General features: G+C 41.2%; 1 long non-coding RNA gene across 1 annotated transcript; it reads right to left on the bottom strand.

Moving 5' to 3' along the window:
* Nucleotides 1–212: 212 nt before the first annotated feature.
* LOC135183432 (uncharacterized) lies at nucleotides 213–17,426 on the bottom strand. Its single transcript, XR_010305556.1, has 3 exons — nucleotides 17,331–17,426; nucleotides 13,706–13,794; nucleotides 213–1,052 (listed from the first exon to the last, which is right to left on the bottom strand). It is a non-coding gene; the product is annotated as an uncharacterized LOC135183432 (long non-coding RNA).
* Between the last annotated feature and the right edge of the window lie 325 nt (nucleotides 17,427–17,751).

Here is a 17,751-nt window from a genome sequence, read left to right as displayed (position 1 = left end):
GTAGCCTCCCAGAAAAATGAAAAGGAAGAAACATAGGGCTGGTAATTGTTTCATCTCTTAGTATCAGTTAAATCCACCTTTGATTACATTTCAAAGTCCTATAAAGTGAAACAGCCAAGAGTTTTATAATAGTGTTCTGGCTTGCCATGAATTAACATGAATTTGTGTAAAGAAAAGGTCACGAGCATCAAAACACACTGCTAAAATGAGAGTTAAGAGAGATCCTTTAAAGAAAGTTTATTCAGGTACGCACAGACTTTAAACATTTTCAGAAACAGCCGTAGCAGCTAACTCTAGGAAATTACACTGTTTCCAAATCTGGGACTAGGACAGGTTTCAGATGTCTCCATGTGGTTCTGACAACATTGCAATATCCCAAATGTCACAGCTACAACTCAAATGCTCAGTAGAGACAGTAGAAAGATGAGTAGAAACAGTAGAAAGATGAGGCAAGTACAAGGTTCGTACCCCAGTGAGGTCACTTACATATCATACCAAGAGATGATCAGCTCAAGAGCTATCAATGTCTCTTTGGCTTCCAAAGTGGAGATACAAATACTTACAGCAGGTTTGCTTACTGGTAACTATAGAGAAAACAACAGGTGGCAACAGTTAAATTTCTGGTGTACACGTTTCACACTGCCAAATTCAAATGAAAAAGATGTTGGGTTAGAATATCGGTGTGCATGAGGAGAGTGCTGAGTTTCACGTGATGATAAGGTGTTTGAGGCTGGTTGGAGAGGGAAGACTGGAACAATGAAGGACTTTCAAAAGGAGAATGATCTGTGATATCTGGAAGGGCTTTATTTTACAGTGCTTGAACCACACTTCAGTAGCTGCAATACCACAACATCCTGGTATTGTGCCGAGATGAGAGGATCTTCTGTTGTGGCTTTCACCACACATGTCCTTGCCACCTACAAATGGTTCCAGCATCCTCCTGATATGGCTCCAGCTAGCCCCAAGACATCAACACAACTTGTGCATCCTTTTTATGCCACCTTTCCAAACAACAAAGCCAAGCCCTTTTCCTCTCTATGATGTTCGCAAGTCTGGGATGTTCCCTGCGGTTAAGGTAAATTCAGATTCAGAGGAGGTTTATCTGTACAGAAATGAGCAGGATCTGGTGTTTAGAACAAAAACCCTACCCACAGTCAGCCCCTAAAACTGCCATTCTAAGTTTTCAGAACTATCTTATTTAAATAAGATAGAAATACTACTAGTAAAAGAGAGGGGAAGCATCATACCACTGGCTTAAGGCAAGGGCAGGCACAGATCCAGTCAGCCCCCTAAAGGCAGAGGAGGCAGCCCTGCTCATGCCTGAAGCTATTTTCCCTGCTATTCCTGCCATGGGCTGCTCCACAGAGCCTCTGTCAGCTCATAGAGGACACGACAAGGATAACTGAGAACGAAAATGGGATGGCACTGAGTTAATTTCCCATTACATGACCTGTGCACTATGTTTTCTGGCATCTCAAAAGGCACAAAGAGAAACCCACTCAAACAAGCAGGGCCCTCTGTCAGTAAAGCACATTTCTCACCTGAAACACTCAGGTTGTGGAAACTGCAAGGGTAAGGATTACTCACTGTTTCAAACACAACACTGGATGTTTAAGAAATTGCTACAAAGGGGCAGGGAGAGTAGTCATCTCATTTTCTTCTCTTCATTCTCTAACATAACACAGAGTGCTCAATGAAGATGTGAAAAATACCATTTCTGCTCTCAAAAAGCAATTCAAGCAGAGGATGTCCACTGGTTTACTATTAGGAAACGTTTCTACTATTAAACACTCTGTGGATGACCAAAAGGCAAATACAGTGACATCATAACAAGCATCAAGAGGAGAGAAACTGAACAAGAGCAGGATTTATCTTCAGCTTGCCTAATGTTAAGTAGATCAATCAAGAAAAAAAAATAATGACAATCATATTCAGTTAAGAATTTTTAAAGATCTGAAAATACATTTTAAAATGAAGGACACAAAATCTTAGTTTCTATATTGTTCAGCCAAAGACATTTCCTCCACTTACACTTTCATCCATGGCAGCTTTTGCTTGCTGCAGCTTTTTATTAAAGATTGCAGACAACAAAAGGAAATAGCAAAACCAGACAGGAAACCAGACATTTTTTTCAGGGAAACTGGAAACTAACCCAGCAAAGTGGGTCAAAGGAAATGATGAAATACACAAATCCATCCTCCAGGATAACTTAAGCCAGAAAGTACTAGTCTGCATGCAGCTCTTGTCATGCTTAAAAGATTGCTCAAACTTGGTTTAGAAATCAGTAGACAAAGCATAGCAGTCACCTAACACAAGCAAATGGGACAGGGCTCGGGAAGTCTGCACTAATGAAACAATAGTGGCAAACACGTGGATTTTCCAAAGACCATAGGGTCCCTTTCCACCCATCTTGAGAAATGAGGAACACATTTTATGTTTATCCACTAAAGATGCAGGTTAAAAAGAAGTACCGGACTGAGAGGAAGGATATGAAGGTGCTAGAGGTCAGAAGTTCCAATGACAAACCACCTCTCTCTTTTAGATGAGGCTGAGATGGCTTTAGTTGCATTACAAAGGAGCAAAACAATGGAAGAATCCCTCTCATGCAGCAGGATTGAGGTTGTAAATAAAACGGAATTGAGCATCTGTGTAGTCCTCAGAGGGGAAAAAGTAGCTAAAACCAGGAGAAAATAAGAATGAGAGCATACTAGAAGAAAGTAGGGGAAGAAGGTTAAGGGTGTGGAAAGGGATTGCCTAGTTCAGAAACATACTGCTGGGCGAGATTCCCACTGGCTGCAGGCATTACCACCTACTTGCAGCGTGGATCTTTAGAACCAGCGTCTTCTGGAGAGCACTGCGAGCAGAAGTAAACGCGCTACAGAGGTGAGTTTTGTCCAATCCTAGGCCAGTTCATGGCCGTGTCTTATGCCATCTTTCTCCTTCACGGCAAATTTCAAAGAGAATACAGAACATAAAACCTTTGAATGGAAACTGCAAGTACTGGGGGAGACTGTTTGCAGCTGTCAGATCTGTGCCCAATTTTACGCCTACAAATACAAAGCTAACGTGAGAGATGATTTGGCAAGGAGGTTGTCTCTCTGAAACTCCAACCTCTCCCTCGGCTTCAGATCATGACATATCTCCTACTTTACTTTTCAACAGCTAACTGGCAGAGAACTCCATGATGTAATCTAGTAACCACACCAATTTAGCTCTAGCCAACTGAATTCATTTATCCTCTATACTTGCAGTCTCTCCTTTGCTGAAACATAAAACTTAGTGCAAGTTAGCATATTTCAGCACATTGAAAACTATGTAACGAGGGCAAAAGCACAAAGGAAAACATCACTAATGAGAAGGTGAACATAATTCCAGCCTAGGGACGATCAATGCAGCAGAGCAAGTTAGCATGCTTGAACTACCTTACCGCCATCTTTCATCTTCTAGTTCTGCTCTACCCTTTTTACCCTCTTCCTACAGATGTAAAAATAAAAGCCCAGCTCAACAAAGTAACTATTCTTCATGCTAATTACTGGACTAAGACCTTTTCTGAAAGCTTTAAGTACTTCTATACGATTAACAGCAAAATAAACACCACTTGCCAAATAAATCTGCACTCATCTAATCTAAGAGCATCTAATCACTCCCCGAGTTTCCCTATTGTTATGTCCCCGTGGAATGATTTGCTAGCCCCCTCCGAAATCCCTTGCTTCCTGTACCTTCTGCATTTCAAAGCATGACAATGAATCCTTAATAGCTTTTCCCCTTCTTCGACACATTCTTTTCTTTCTTTCTTTTCTTTTCTTAAGCTGGCTAAAAACAAACACACATGCGTTTATTTACATCGTGGTAGTTTCCAAAGGCTGCGTCCAGTGCGGTGGTTGGACCAAACAACCAATCAGCAAAAGAAGTCCAGAGTTCAAGCAGCACCAGCACCACCAATGAACTGAATTCATATGCCAGCAAGCCTTGACAAAACAGAAAACCTTGCAAAACAGAAGAGCGCTCAGCGAAGTCCAGCAATGCTGCTGGTTATAATTGCTTCCTCCTCTAACTTGTTCCATATTTGAAGTACGGGAATATATTTCCTCTAAAGTAAGGTTTCTACCTTTTATTTCTTCATAAAAAATCAGTTTCCATCACCTCTGTCAATGTACACAGCTATTGTGATATCCAGGCAAAAGTCAAGAGCTGTATTTTTCAAACTTAAGGGAAAACAATAAGCTCATAAATCTGTCTCGGGACACACTATTTAAAGCTCCATCCATGTTTTAGGGATCTATTTCTGTTAAATAGGGTAGCTTGGGTTTAATAAGCTCTGTTTTCATTAAATACCAGGCAACACACCTATGAAGCAGTCTGAGAACTTTTCACAGGAGAGCACAGCATGTAGTTCCACCAGAGCTGGTCACTACATGAAACTATGGAGCCATCACTTGGCTGAGATATCCTTGTGTCCCCTTGCAAAGAATTACTCTGAGCCAGGACAGAAAAAGATGAATTATTTGCCACTCTTGCCTGCGCTGCACCTGGCATGACTTACTGCAATAATCAGCCTAAGACGCTGCACCAAGGACATCCTTACTGATGTCTGAATAACCATGGAGTCACTTCTTCATCCTGGTTGTGCAGAACAACTTCTGAAACACACCACTTCGGGACAGAATGAAAAACAAACAGCAAGGCTGGCTCTAGCATAAACAAAGAGGATTGCACCTCCTAGGCTCCACACCATCAGGCTTGTCTGTAAAAGGTGATGGTCAAAACAATAAGAGCTGTGCAGGGTTAATCTTTCCATGGGGTTTACCTAGTGGAAATCACTAAGACAATAAATCTAGGCTTCTGGTGAAGATGTCAAACTGTGTCAGTGATGTTAGGCAGAGGTCACTGAAGTGATCTTTCCACACTTAAAAGAATTTAAGCTTGCATTTGTATTGGAGGGGGAGAAAGACAGGAAGATTACAGCTTAGAATAGAAATTATTCTTGAATTTTGGGGCAAGGAAATGCCTACTAGAGGAATACTCTCATCTTTCATAATCAACAGAAGAGAAAATCAGGAAACCGAGGCACCTCTAGATATTCTCCTGAATACCCAAGCATGTTAAGGCTAAGCTTTAATCAGATGTCTGGCAGAGAGAATTGTCACACTCTTGCAAGCGATTCACCACTGCATGGCCTTAAATCACTTGCATATGAACTGCACTGAAGCAGAAGAACGTTTTCTGACCCTTTTTTTTTTTCCATGTGTAAGGCATTATATGAAAGCAGTTCGAATTACTGGTTGTTGACCACTAAAGTAAAAAGGTGGGGGGAAAGGTTGCTACTTTGTTTACAGAGAATCTTCACTTTCTTAGTTTTGGAAAGATACTGAAAAAAAAACCAACCACACACACCCCACCAAAGTAAGTAATTAGTAAGGTTAGAGTATTATTCCAAAAGAACACAAATATCTAAGAAAATGTTTGAATAAAAGTTTTCATCAGAGAACATTAGGGGTTGCCATAGCTCAGAAAGAAGGCAAACAGCCATCCATGAGCACTACAGAAAAGGTGATGTTTGCCTTCCCTGTCTTTGAAGATCACCTTAGAAAATCTTTCCAAGATTCTCCCTCTGCAAAAGGGGTAAGAAAACAAAAAAATGCATTACATACATCTACTGATCTTCCAAACAGAACTAAGTTTCCTCTGGAGTTTCTTGGATTACTTTCTTTGCCACTAATCAGGTATTGATACTTCTCTGCATGTCCAGAAACCAGATAATTTATGTCGGTGGAAATAGCTGTGTGTCCATAGCTGACAGAACTAGTAATAGACGACTCTGCCTGTGGAGCTGCTTTTAGAAACTTGTTTGAACAAGGCAGCACCAAGGATGGATAAAAAAAAAACCTCCCGGGTGAACTGCAAGTTAAGGCCAGATCACAAAATGAAACTGGATTTTCTGAGGCCTCTTTCCCCAGCCCCCAGGTGCTGTGCTCATGCCCTATAGATAAGCATGAGCCGCAGTATAAAGCACAGCTGGCAGCTAATTTGGATTTGGCCATTTCACACTTGCAAGCCAGGGATTCAAAGCCAAACGCCCAACCCCTCCTACTTTCCAGCCCAGAAACAATTTAAAACAGATCTAACACCTATGTAGCACTGATTTGGTTATCTTCAAAATCCCCATTGTTCTGTTTAAAGAGCATATCCTCCTAGAATAGCCCCTTTCTGATAAACAGCTCCTTCTGCACGTCAGGCAAAACAGAGTTTTGGTCTTTATCACAAGTGGGCCAATGGCAGGAACAGCGTGTGGCCAAGCGGGGGAGGGAGGGAGTTTCAGCTGAAATTAGAGTTCATTGTCAGCTGGGCTTCAGACCGCGGGTTTTAAATAGTTTTTGGAATGTGGATGTGAAGCAGTTAAAAGAATCGAATCTCCAGCCCCTAAAGGAAGAAACCTCTAAGCACAGTAGAACCTCAGGCTTTGGGGTCAGTTGTGTGTTGTAAACAGATTGGGTTTTCGTTTTGGTTTGGTTTGCTTTCAAGGAGAAGGACAAAATACACTAAACCCCAAAATACTAATTCCACAGGAAACAAACAAACTACAAAAACCTGCCTTAAATACACAAAACCAAAGAACTCTGCTTTAACAACAACAACCAAAAAAAAAAGTTTGAAAAAAAATATATGATTAAGTTTCTTTTTTTTTTTTTTTAACTCCTAGAAATAGATCTATAATAAAGAAAAAGTTGTGTGGCCCAGAGAATTCTGCGGTTTTTGCAGCCTTTAGGAAATGAGCAGAGGTTGCTACAAACGTTTGTTATTCTTTTAGCTTCCAGGTATGCATTTGGTGAGATGTGACCATTTCTGAAGTTTTGGGTTTATAAAAAATATTAACTTTTTTTTTTTCAGTCAAAATATCATGGGCATGAATCTATAATGACAGTGCACAGTTTGTGTGGTCATTTTACTTCAGGTATCCCCTCGGCATGGCTCAAAAGACTTTTACTTGTCAGTTCTTAGGCTGCCCAGGGAGGTGGTGGAGTCACTGTCCCTGGAGCTGTTCAAGGCAGGACTGGACGTGGCACTTGGTGCCATGGTCTAGCGTTGAGCTCCGTGGTAAAGGGTTGGACTTGATGATCTGTGAGGTCTCTTCCAACCCTGATGATACTGTGATAAGTTGGTATTCAAAGATATAGCCTAGAAAAACGAATCTTCAAAAAGCTTGCTTGACTTTGACAAAATGTTAAAATCTGTACACCAAGTGTGGAAAGTGATGCCCAAGGCAAAAGACGGGCTAAATACCATTTAGAGCCTGCTTTCTGGAAACAGCGCGACTTTCACAACATCCATGTGCCTCAGGAGCAAATGCAGACAATCTTCTTGTAGCTAGAGAGAAGCCAGTACGCCTGCCGGAGCCTTACGCTCTTCGCTCCACAGGCTGCCAGGGAAACCACATCACTTTGTTCTAAACTGTTTGCTGAAAAGCCCTAAGTGGCCTAAACAGCACAAACTTCAACATCTTCAGCAGGGCTATCGCCAGCCAGGGCAGGCTGACAGCACATGCGGGCTCGCACAGGCAGGCTGCGCCTCGGCTAAGGCAGCCGAATGCGCGGAACGCCGGCGGTCTGGGCTGCCTGCCTCCTAGGTTTCCCACAGTTGGGCCATCTGGGCAACGCTGGCTGTGGCATCCTGTAAACACTGTCTGGATGATAAAGAGAGTATAACAGAGGCAACAAAGTAAACGTGTAAGTCTGTTTCGCTCTGTTTTGGCGGTAATCAAACGGCGTGGCCAAATGCTGTGCCTGTGGAAATGAGCTCTGGAAGTAGTTAAAGGAGTGTTTACAGCACAGTCTGCAGCAGATAAGGAGATAAGATGCTCTTCAGAAGTTTTAAAAAAAAAAAAAAAAATCTACCGGAGCATATTTTTTTTTCCTCCTCTTCAACACCAAGAGGCACAACTCAAACACAGCTTCAGCCAGGGAATCAGTCTGGCCTTTTGGCAGATTTCCAGCGCTACAGTTCAGCAAAACCAGGCAAGCTCTTGGCTCTCTGACATCGCACGGCAAAGCTCCCCACCGCTCAGAGGTGACAGAAGTTCTCAAAAGATCCTACAGCTAAAGCAAGAAACTTTTCAGGTCTTACCATTACTATTCACATAGACAAATCAACCGATATGCATATGCATATATGCAGGTCATCAAGCGAGGTGGGAAAACTTGCCTGTAGTTGTTGTGCAAATAGTGGGAAGGAGCTAGTGTCAATTTTCTTTTTACTAATGAGTTTTTTAGCTCTTGGAGGCAAACGTGAAAATATTGCCTCAGTTGTACTTTCCCAACGAAACACAACTCAATTCAATTCTTTCAAGGCACCTTGAAAGAAAAATTGAGTTGATTTGTATTTCACAGACTCCACGGCATGTGGATAACCTGTGTAAGAAGATAGTTCAACTCTTCTAGAGGTTTTGAAGTCACCAACAGGTAGCTGAGGAAGAGGCTAATGCTGGTGGCAGCAGTTTTGAAGGCATAGGGGTGATGGCTGTAAGCCAGAAAGCAGGTTTCAAAGAGGAGAGTACTTGATGGAACCATTCAGGTCAGATTGGGAAGGGCTCTGAGCAGCCTGGTCTAGTGGAAGATGTCCTTGGTCTTTGCAAGCAGGTTGGACTAGATGACCTTTACAGATCCCTTCCAACCCAAACTATTTCATGATGTCAGAAACAAACCATTCTGAGAAATATGTAGCAGCAAAGATTCACAATTGTTGGATCGATCTTCCTCCCAACGCCCTTGCACTAACTACAGTAACTACTGTTGCAGAACAACTGTTTTAAATCCATTTTACCTAGCCTTTGCCACAGTCTGGTGATTGAATGGAGGAGGATAACTCTTCAGGTGATCACTTTCCAGAAGTTCTACCAGACTGCCAATGAGCATCACCTAGGCTGTGCAGCTCATTGAAAACTTCATGTTATGAAAATGATGCATCAAAGGAAAAAAAGTAACTCTTATAAATGCACCGATTGCTGGTGCTGGCAAAAACCTAGGAATCCACTCTTATAATGAGGACAGTTGCCATTCTATGTTCATCTTAGATTCCACTACAAGGAAAGAGATAAAAACTTTCTACTTTTACAGAGACTTCTTGGATTTAGAGTTCGAGTTTGAAATTGGGGGATTTTGGGTCCTGTTTACATTGTGGAAGGGGTTTTGTTTGCTCATTTGTTTGGGGGGGTGTGTTTGTTTGGGTTTGTTTGTTTATGGACTGGAGTTTGGGGTTGATTTTTGTTGTTGTTTATGGGGAGGAGATGGGGATTTGGAAACTGAAATGGCCTACACTCTATATGTGTATTTTTCTCCATGTAAAGAGAGAAATGCTTATCATTTTTTAAAGTCAGCCACAAATGAGAGGAGATTAGAGACCAAAAAAAAAAAAAACCTTTAAGGAAAAAATAAGATATGTACCTAGAAAGGAAACATTTAAATTTAAGGATTTTGAGAAACATTGCTGCAAATTGGACGTGGCACTTGGTGCCACGGTCTAGCCTTGAGCTCTGTGGTAAAGGGTTGGACTTGATGATCTGTGAGGTCTCTTCAACCCTGATGATACTGTGATACTGTAAAAAAAAGCAGTCCCTGCAGTCACACTATCATGCTGCAGATAGCAATTACACGCAGATATGTCACTGCAAAAAACTGTGTTATGAAATTAAACAGAGGTGAAAATTTGCTGCAAACTAAAGGTGGGGAAGAAGAGAGTTCCATTTTGGTCCCAGGAATCTGACAGCAGGCTTTAAATATTCTGAATACAAGTTTAGGGATGTCAAGATTGCTGTGAAGGGAAATCTAGGCTCACTTCAATGACAGAGAACAACTATTTTAAGGAAAACAAATCATACTGCATAAATATGGAGGCCTAGCGGGTAGCAGAGTGGGTTACAGCAAAAATAGAGCCCCTTGTTCTCAAAGCTTTTGGGTACAGCTTCTACAAAATATTTTTTTTTCTCCCACTTTCCCATACTTTTTAACAAACTTCCAAACGTTTCTGAAAAGAAAACAAAGACAAGACTGCATCTGGTTTGTCTATGGCGCCATTTGTTGCTATAGGGAGACTACTTGGAAGAGGTGATGAGTGCTAAGTTGGTGAAATATATTAATAGAGAAACAATAGACAAAACGCTCTCACTGCTGCGGCTAACCCTTTAGTGTAGACTCTTCGGTTTCTCCCTCCTTCTCTGGAGGCCCAAGCACAAGATAATGACTACATCTTCCTGCACAAGCTGCTAATTGTTTTCCTCCCCAAAACGTTAGCATTTTTCTCTTCACTTCGGTGAGCACTGCATCAGTAAAAACATTTCTGGAAGTGGAGGGCAAGCAACTCACTGAAATGTTCAGGGCTTTATTTCCTCATTAGGTCCTCTAGCAAAACTGAGCAACATTTCATACTTCAGTAACATAGATGTTTTGTACCTTCAGCAAACGTCAAACGCTATCTATTGTATTTTATTCCAGAAGGTATAGGCAGAAAATATATAGATTTAAATGGAAATTCTCCATCCCTGATATCCACTGAGCATGCAAAACACCCATTGCAAAGATCTGACTTTGATGAATGCAAAAAGCATCCCTTCAAGAGCTTTCAATAAAGTGGGAAGAAAAGCCCATATAAAAATGATTTGCAGTTAACCCATGAACACATCTATTTACTTACTTAAATATTGCTTTCAAAGTTACAGCCACAATAACACTTGTCCCTTGCCAGTTGCATTAAGAAGGATACATTGAAGAGAGATGTCAGCTGAATACTAGCATTGATGTTAATGCCAACTATTCGAAGCCTTGCCAAGTCACTGACATTTGGACTGAGGACTCCCTCGTTTCCATCTCTTTTTAGGACTTTGTCAAATCACAGAAGTTCTAGAAGCCCATTTTGGTAAACAGGACAAGATACATCTACCATGCTAAGTTTTTTTACTACAAAGCCTTTGTGTCACAAACGGTCTTTTATTTTCATTGCTGGCTACCAGACCTCCATCTCACTTTTTGTTTCATTTGATTTAAGCTTACTTTGCAAGTGTGCTTATATTTTAATTCTTAAAAAAAAAACAAACCTTCCCTCTCCAAAAATGCCAATCATTTTCTTAAAGGAATCTGCCACACTGAGATCACTATAGCTTGACACCAGCATTTTTTTTCCTTGGTTTCTCAATTTTTTACAGTACATAGAAATTCAGATCCATCCCATTAAGTAAGATGTCTGTAGCTTGTATTGGGTTTTAGTAGAGGAAATTGTTGATCCCTCCTTTGTGTTTCTAAGTATGGGAAGAATCCAAGTGATACACATAGCTAGGGAGCATGTCAAGTTACTAGGAGCTTAATATCGCCTTCAGTCCCTCCGAAACAGAACTTGCTTGATGACAAGCAATTCTTTCATAGATGCCTCAGCCCAGAGCCTTGGTCCTTGTGGACTCTTAAGGTGAGATACACAGATGCTGCCTGGTCACTTTCTTTTTCTTGTTAACTTCCTTTCAGAAGCAACTTCATTTTAACTGTCACACATTGAAGACATGCAGTAAAGACTCGCATCTCCTCAGAATTAAGTGAATGGAATTTTGACATTTCCCCCTGGCATTCTCAAAATCCATTTTTGCACTGTCATTCCTTCCAAAGTTAATGCAGAAGCCATACACAAAGTCTAAAACGCTTCTGAAGTTATATTCAAGGAATCCAATTTGTTTATTCTTTTTTTTAAAAGATACCTTCAGCTAATCCTACTTTATTGCTTAATGTCAGACAAGTTAATTTATTATTTCCTTGGCCATAAACTATTTTATATCACAAGGTCTCATTTGTATTTGGAAATTTATATTTCAGGACACATCACTTGTAACTTACTGAATAAAAGTTTTCTGTAAAGAACAGTGACCTCTTAAAAACACAATGTGTCACTTATAGCCAATTCATAGAATCATATAGAATCATAGATCATAGAATCAACCAGGTTGGAAGAGACCTCCAAGATCATCCAGTCCAACCTAGCACCCAGCCCTAACCAATCAACCAGACCATGGCACTAAGTGCCTCAGCCAGGCTTTTCTTGAAGACCCCCAGGGACGGTGCCTCCACCACCTCCCTGGGCAGTCCATTCCAATGGGCAATCACTCTCTCTATGAAGAACTTCTTCCTAATATCCAGCCTATACCTACCCTGGCACAACTTGAGACTGTGTCCCCTTGTTCTATTGCTGGTTGCCTGGGAAAAGAGGCCACCCCCCACCTGGTTACTGTAACAGAAACACAGATCTTGCCCAGGTATAGCCCAGCATTATTAAAATGTGTTAAAAGCCCCAAATCCAGTCCTGAATCTACAACACAGGCTTATCCTCATAGTCTTATTATCTGCCTTGGAGCTGGTCTTTTAAGCAGAGTTAAAGACTTAACCTCCAAATGTTTAATCTAAATGCCACCTCAGAACTGAAGCAAATGTCACTGTGGTATGCAAACATGGGAAGGGAAAATAAAAACTATCAGAACTGCCACTCGTCAGAGCTATAGTCATCTGAAGGAACAGAGGGTGCTGCACACCTCCTCATAAGCCTGACTTCTGCATTTTAATTTAATTATAATTGTAATTTTACCCCAAAACCAAAAAACAGTCAGTGAATATCTTCACTATTGCCTAGCACGTAAGTTCTCTCCATTGCTCCGTCCAGGTCTCCAAAGCTTTGGAGAGATTGTTGCACCATTTTTTGGAAACATTTGTCCCAAAGTTTCAATGGGAAACCAAATAAGAATCAGAGAATAAAAGAGACTATCACAGCAGAGGGTGATTCTCTCCGTTGTGTAACATCCCAGCTTGAAATGATAATTAAATTAGTCACACGGGGGGGGGGGGGGGGGGGGGAAGGCAAACATAAATCACGTTACATGTAAAAATCCTTCATATTCTTAAAGAACTCCTAGCGTCCCTGTGAATTCATGAATCAAATTAAGCAACTCACACCTCGAAATACTGCCCTCAGAATCTAAGAGGCTACTTGAACAAATGTGGGAATGAAGGACCAAGCGTTACATCTTCAGACTTAGAGGTGAGAGCTTCGTGCCTTCAGCATTGTGAGCATCACCTGGTAGGTGTATTGGGGGTCTCCTTACAGTTGCAGTGTTGCCGCTTTCCTGCAATGCTGGCTAACAACTGATACATTATTTCACAAGGAGAAACAGAAACCGTTCTCATCCTGATGTCCCAGTTAACATACCCAGCGCTCAAATTACTCTTTTGCATCTAGACCTCCTTCTGCTTTTTCTGCCAAAAACTAAGGGACTATAAAAATATCTCTATCTCTCTGTTTTAATTTCATAAACAAAAGTCTTCCAGACATCAAATCTACCTCTCTCCTTGAGATCTACATACAGTTCAGCAGACACCAACACCTTGCATTGCCCCATTTAGTCAGCCACGGAAAACTGCCCTTCACTGCACACTGAAAAGACTAACAATGTTTATCCAGTAGAGCGCAACTGGTCACTATCACTTAATTAACCTTTCATGCACTCCAAACACTGCTCATACGTGCTACAACTGCACAGTGTGGCTGCTGCAGTCCAGCATCTCAACTGCACAGTTGTGGAGAGAGAAGAACGTAGCGATGCAAGCCAGCTCACCCACAAAATGCTGTGTGCTCTTGAGTACACAGAGTAGACAGACCTCTTCTGCGCTGCTGTACCCAAGGATACATCAGATGGCCTCATGTCACAGCAGAAGTCACAACCGTGTTTCTCTTCTTCCGAAGGGCAAAGGGCTGAAGCAAGCATCTCCTCAGATCCTGCAATCCCAAGGCATCTAGTTTTTAAAATCTAAACCTGAGAGGATTTCAAGTAGCGGCAGTGTCTTCACAGACGCTTTAAAAAACTCTCTTTCAGGATCTTTCAGTCTAAGCTGCTCTTCGGAGCTCTGCATTGCGCCTTTTCATTTCTCTATCGTGTTGTTATCAAGCAAGAATTACTAATGTGCTATTGTGATGCACAGCTGAGGCTGCTTCCGCAGCAGCTCCCCGGGTGTTTAACATGCAAAAAGAGTCCTTGGTCAGGCAATGGGTCAGTCGTTACACCCCGCTTTAGCACAGGCCTGTAGGGAAACCCTACTCTCACGCAAATCTGACCAGCATAATGCTGGAATCATCCAACCCCAGGAAGATTTCACAAGCAATCCCATGTGTGCTACAGCTGCACAATGCAGCGTTACCTTAGCATCACAGAAGCACCCTGTTTGCCTCAACTTATGCAGCCATGCTTCAGCCCTCTCACTGCCCTTTCATTTTCTTATGCTTTGGCCAGGAATTTTAGATGAGACAAACTTATTCGGGACCATTCGTCCCATGGCAAGAACTGCTCTTCCAGCTCAGTGTACACAGGATTTAACCACCTGGAAGGACTGTAACAACTCCTTATAACACCAAAGACCAAAAATTAAGAGATCAAAATGAAAACACTGACTTCAGCTGGGCCAAGGTTTTACTCCTTATCCTACAGATCTGATGACTATTCATTTTAGGCTTAGTTATGAAGACCAAATGGCACCCCAGAGCCCCTTCAAATTATTCCTTGAGAATCAGACTCTCAAGCAGAATTGTACCATGCTGCTGACCCCATACAGGTTGGCCAGAGTATTTTAGACTCTGCTCCAACAGGTTTTAATGAATTTAAATGCTTTGGATTTGAATGAGGACTTCATTTCTCTAGATTGGAACCTATCAACACTTTGCACTGACAGAAAGTTGTAACAGGTTCTGACTTTTTGAACCATTTTTCAGCCAAGAATGACTTTCTTGAAACAAAAGGACAAAAAAAACCCTAAGTTTTTAAGATGAGTAACTACCCCAAAATCCATCTGGTCTTTTCAACTGACCATGCAGCTCAGCAAGTTTGATGTAGCATATTTCAATACTGAAACCTTTTCACTTCCTGCCAAATGAACTCCTAGGAGTCTTCCTATTTCTTTTGCAGAAGACTTGTAGCTTCAAAGTCAATTCTAAAGTTTAGCACTTCTAGACAGAAAAGGACTCCTTACTTTTGGTTACAACGTTCCCGTGGAAGTACAGTTACCTGCACAAAAAGGTTACTAAAAGAGCATTTTTTAACAACAGTACTACATATTCTGAAAACCCTTGCTCTGCTACGTAAATACAATCACTTGAATCATCTCTTCATGGAAAGATTCCACTTATTCATGTCTCCTTAACCTAAAAATCCTTGCGGCATGCTTATCGTGATTTGCTCTCTTTGTGATTTGTAAAAAAGTTCTTACCCTATGTGCTAGTTTGAGCCTAGCTGGGATATTTTGGTGAGAAGAATTAGAGTACAGGCTATGAAAAGGAAACAATGGTGATGCCTACTTCACTCATAGGCTTGCTGAGATGTATAAGAACATGAACACGTAGATAACACAGAGTTTGCTCTCTCTGGCTTTCCAGCTGCACTTCTCTCTCTAACCTATCTTGATGTCTGACTAATTCGTCTGCTTCCTAACCCCTCTGACTGACCCTCCAAACTCATCTTGAATGTAAGGCAACATCTGGGGTAAGGTAGAGGGGTGGGAAGAAGGTGGAAGGGTGTTTGGGAGCCCCTCCTGGGGACTCTGTTTTCTGGGAGGGCTGTTGTGTTTCTGCATTACTTTTTAACTTGTCTATTTCTGTCTATAGCTGTACAGATTGTAAATACCTGCTTGTATATTGGGCTGGGCTGTAAATATAAAGCTTCATTCTCCAATTTCCAGATCAGCTGAGTTTACTCTGGGCAATTTTCTTAAGTGTGGGGGGGTGGGTGACACCCAAACATCACACCCTAATGGTTATTTGAATCCTGTTATTAAACAATACATGCCTCCACCTTATGAGGATGCATTACAGATCTCCCTTCTTACAAAAAGCAGGAACAAAAGGAATTAAATTGTTAAATAGGGCTAAAATGATTAATCTTATTGGCCCAAAACAGCCATATCCATGACTTGTAAATATATTGCAGTGTCACAAGATGACTGTTTGAAAAGCTGACAGTCTTCAAAACAGCTGGCAACTCAATGTGTTGCTCAAGAAATTAGTGTTACTCTTGAAGTATATCATAAACAACAGAAGTATATTTTAAACTTTGAATCTGGCTCAAATCAGAGTTAAATTCTTTCCTCTATACTAGGAATTTTCATATGATATTTCACTTTTACCCTAAGACAACACTTTTTTTCCACCCTCGGTGAAAATTCCTTGTTTTGGAAAGACAATTATCAATAATAAAAACTCCAGGACATATAAGTGGAGAAAAGTTTAGCTACAGGAAGTATTTCATTCCAACTATTCAGTCTTGAAAGTAACAAGTTGACAGTAAAATCCTCCTTAATGACATGCAACAGGGCTATGCACTTCTTAGACACATTTTATACCAATTCTTCGCTGCAAATAAATGCACACAGAAATACTAAGTTTGAGGTTGCTTGCGTGTTGTTGGTAGGTGGTGCTCTGGTTTTCTTCTTTTGCTCTGACCTGAAGAAGGTGCTAAGGCATGTAGAAACCAGTTACTGATCTGGTTCTAAGTCTGACTGTATTTCACTGACTTCTCTTGTGACAACATGGTGACCACTGAGGACAAATCACTTAATAATTATCTTAGCTCAAGTTTGGAAAAGTTCTTACCATTCTTACTGAACATATAACTGCTCCCTTTGTGGGCTAACACCGGTCAGAAAGAGAATCTAATTGCTGAGAAAAACAGAATCTAAAGCTTTATTTCCCAATCTAATTTTGTTAAAAAGAATTAAGTTATCCCTCTTGTTAAGATTACCTGACTTAGTTCCTAGTGCAAAGGTAGACATTGTGTTCAGGTATGAATGGATGCTAATTGTTCTGATTTTTCTTCCTCCGTGCCTGACTCGGTACCCAGCAATTATCTTGTGCTCTTGGCTAACAACAGCCATCAGGGAAAGTGCAGCTCAACCCAGTTTACGTTTTGGAAGAGGAGCACTGAATTTCCACACTTACTCCTTGAATACAGCAGCAAGCCAAAGAAAAAGCAGCGAAAACAACTGAAAGCTTCCATGTGCATTCAAAATTCCAACTCTGCTCTTTGAAGAGCTTGTCGTTAGACATCCTACAACATAGAGGAGACCTTAGGAGGAAAGCAAAACATCCATTGAACTAAATGGCCGAACAGTCGTGCCACGTTTATCATCATGGAATAATTTCTCTCAAATCGATCCTAGCTGCTTCCAGAGAGAAATTTAGGTAGTGGATCAGAGAAGTGGAAATATTCACCTAAGGGAAATTCCCTAGGCTTTTCTTCAGCTGGTCTTGGCGCTATTGGACTCCCTTACCTTAATGATTCTGATTAGTGATCAAAAAAAACTACCCAGGACCCATCGTCTGCCACATCAGCGAAATGAATGAGTGTCATGCATGGTCCTACATCAATCAGGAAGGAAGGGAGGGGTCCTGAAAAGTGATACAGCAGAATCACTCAGCTGCATTCCTGAGCCACAGCACTCAGCAGCATCTGCTCTCTCTTGTCACAATATCGACTGCTGGCAGGAAAAAACAACAACAACGACAAAAAAAACAACTACTACCCAAAAAACCAACCCTTCAGCAAAAGCCAGACCACACACAGGAACAACAACCAAAAAACGAAACAAAACCACGACAGAGTTCGCATTTTCCTGTCAGATATTCGATATATGACCTTTATATCTTGAATTGTTATTGAGACTTAGCACCATAAAGTGTATACCTGAGACA

The sequence above is a fragment of the Pogoniulus pusillus genome, chromosome 18 (genome assembly GCF_015220805.1).
Source record: "Pogoniulus pusillus isolate bPogPus1 chromosome 18, bPogPus1.pri, whole genome shotgun sequence".
NCBI classification, from domain to species: domain Eukaryota; kingdom Metazoa; phylum Chordata; class Aves; order Piciformes; family Lybiidae; genus Pogoniulus; species Pogoniulus pusillus.
Note: the sequence above shows the minus strand (reverse complement) of the source record. Positions and strands in the feature narration are given on the sequence as shown.